This window comes from Rhincodon typus, chromosome 11 (assembly GCF_021869965.1).
Source record: "Rhincodon typus isolate 14 chromosome 11, sRhiTyp1.1, whole genome shotgun sequence".
Taxonomy (NCBI): Eukaryota; Metazoa; Chordata; class Chondrichthyes; order Orectolobiformes; family Rhincodontidae; genus Rhincodon; species Rhincodon typus.
In genome coordinates this window covers 38345334-38348479 of record NC_063342.1, presented here as the reverse complement: position 1 = coordinate 38348479, position 3146 = coordinate 38345334, and the positions used below count along the sequence as shown (strand labels likewise).

Sequence of the window (3146 nt, the reverse complement as noted above, 5' to 3'; positions counted from 1 at the left end):
GATGCTGCTTGGCCTGCTGTGTTCATCCAGCCCTGCACCTTGTTGTCTCGGATTCTCCAGCATCTGCAGTTCCTACTATCTCTGATTCAATTTAAACCCCAACCTTTGACAGGGCCTACCTCCCTGGCCCTAGTAGACCCCTAACCTTGCTTAGTTGTCCTCAAGGGGTGCAAGGCACATGATGTGCACCCATCCTTCAGGTGCAACTCTGGTAACAGACACATCGAGAGGCAGGGCTGCTGAGGCTGCTGAGTGGTCGGCCCTGTGACTGGGAAGAAAAACTGCTGGGGGCAGGCCATTGTCCTTAATAGGATGGACAGCTGTGTTGGCAGCCAATTATTTGGTGAAACAGGCAAAATGTGGCACTGCGATCCCATTGTCTGCTGAAGCAGAGCCAACTTTTGACCCTGCTTCCGTAAAATTGCAGCCCCTAGTTTTTAAAGTGTTTTTCTAAACTGAAGTTATGACTTGAATGTTATTTCAAAACTGTCATTCATCTCATGAATTTGCCCTTTCTTAAATTAATTGTGAAAATGAACAGTATTGCACTTGAGAATTCACCAGACTCTCACTGGACTTAATGTTAAGAAAATTCAATTGTGTACATATTGAAAGATAGGAAATCGAAGCAAAACATGAGAAAGCATAAATATGGAAACTAGATGTGATCTGCCTGTTCTAAACTGTAATCAATGTGCAAGGAACATTTTGGACTGTAAAGGGTTTTACATTAAGAATTGTAGATACTTTACGCACGGATTCGCTGAAAACAATGTAAACTATTAATAGAAATACTTTCAAATTAACCTTGCATACCCAAAAAGAATATCTCATTTTTTAACCTTAAATTGATAGAAGCAGAGCTATATTGGAAAAATGAATTCTGAGAATTAATATGATTTTTAAAATTCATACAAATACCTTCATACCTTCTAATGTAGAACTGCGTCACTATAGGCTCTTCCAGTAATGATAAATGATGTAATCTACAATGGAATTAGTAACACCCCTCTCAACACAAATCATACTGCAGAGAGATGGCGATCTTGTTCTCATTGACTTCCCCAGACGGACTTTTTGTCTTTGAGATTCAGTCAGCCGCAGATGCCAGCTAACACAACACAGTTTATGCAACAACTGGCACATTGATGAGCCAAAGCAAAGCGTGACACTATTAAGAAACGTGTTAGGAAAAGCCTCAATTTTCAGACTTTAACTTGTAGAGAGTTATTTTCTCACCTCAAATATATAACAACATGTCACCACTGCACTGATACCTGTCTAGAATAAGAAATTAGTGCTGGATTTGTAGAAGCCATTGCTGCTGTATAGGACACTTTTAATAGATTCTTTTATTACTAACCTGAATGCAAGAGAGGGACCACAAAATCCAGATGCTCAGTTTCTTTTGTTTAGTACAATAGGTGCCACCTTACCACACATTAATATCACTTTGCCTCCATATTAATGAGGATGGGGAGTGTCCATCAGAAGTAAGCAGAATAGGTAGGTAATGACAACAACCAGCATATAATACTGATTTGAAGGAGCACTGTAATTTTGGAACTCAACAGTCTAGCTAACGCATTCTCTTAACCTCTGAAGCAGAAAGACTGCCGCCAGTGTTATTTAAATAGAATCATAAACTATTTTCCTGTTAGTTGCTGATTAAGTTCTACTGGCTCTTGTTTTTGGTGGAAGTTTACAGGAATTAATGGGACATTCTAAAGGATTGTGTCCTGATTTCAAGGATTTTGCATAGGCCACAATCTCCCAGACATGGGTGCCATAGTTTGCATTTCTTTAGCATGCCTTTAGCATAACAACAATAATGAAAAAAGGCAGTACACAGCGCAACAAGCCGCTGAAAAAAGGAGTGGGGGGGGTGGTGAGCAAGGTGATTAGGGGTCTCAGCACAAGGCCATATCCATCCAGGGTGATTAGGAAACAATTAGCCAATGTGAAGCTCAATGAGAAACAGGATGTCAAATGCCTTTCTTCGCTTAGGAAGTAAACCTGCCACCTGTTGCAGCCACACTGCAGCAGTTCATTGCCAGTGGCTGTGAAGGTTAATGTAGCCATAAAGATTTATGCATCATGCCTGGTTCTTGCCGGGCTATAATGCAGGATACCTGCAATATATCTTTAGCTCACTGATCATTGTTGAATAAAGGCGATCAATGATATTCTGTTTTGTAATAAATTTGTATACAATTAATTCTCTGTTGTCAGAGATAAGTAAACAAAGTGAGGATTGCACTGACAGCATTTGCTATTGTTGTGAGAATGCTGCCTGTCAATTCGAAGGGATTTGATTGTCTCAATTACTAGCTGGTAATGACTACACATAGCTAATTGAACAGCAAGGAGCCCTGCCACCTCACAGCAGATATGATGGCTTTGTTTTGTGGCAGTTTGCTGTACCATCTGTAATTCAGAGACCATGACAACGCAGAGTGGTAGCTGGGTGGCAAGGGGGTGTGATAGCATTGTGGTTATGAATAGCCGTGAGCTGGAGCCAAGTGTTCAACTGAAATTATGGCAGCTGCGAAATTTTTTTAAAAATCAGTAAATCAAATAAAGTAAAATCTGGAGTAAAAGACAGTGACCATGCAACTATGCAATGATTATAATACTCTAATGACTTTTAGGGAAGGAAATCTGGTGTCCCTACCTGGTCTAACCTATATGCGATCACCCATTGATTTTTCATTCCCTTCTGAAATAGTTCAGAAAGTCTATTATTTTCACCAAACCACTACAAAAGAGGCAAACTGGGAGTAATTTCACTACATAGACTGAGCAGTTTAAGAAGGCAAGGCCATACCTTAAAAGGCAATTAGGCATGGCCGATGAACACTGTGTTTTACACACAATTAATGAATTAAAAAAAGATATCCACTGACCACGTGGTTCATGGCAAAGATGTACAACCTGTTTACATTTGGGCAACATTAGTCTAACAAAAACTATATTGTAACAAAAAGATGTGTTAGAAGAGACCATCCATGGGCTTATAACCAATGTTGAACTGCCCTGAGGAGTAGGGAATATACATGACAAAGCTTATCGAAATTTGTCGTACACTGCTATATCTGCAAGCCTTGCTGCATGAGGAACCTGCCTTTAACACCAGCAACACAAAC

At 40.0% G+C, this 3146-nt stretch overlaps 1 long non-coding RNA gene across 1 annotated transcript in view; it reads right to left on the bottom strand.

The window, feature by feature from the left end:
- The window catches only part of LOC125484400, a 17964-nt gene extending 17005 nt beyond the window's left edge, over window positions 1-959 (bottom strand). The window contains exon 1 of the long non-coding RNA XR_007263235.1: window positions 930-959. This is a non-coding gene — a long non-coding RNA (uncharacterized LOC125484400). The remainder of the gene's footprint in view (window positions 1-929) is intronic.
- Window positions 960-3146: the final 2187 nt, after the last annotated feature.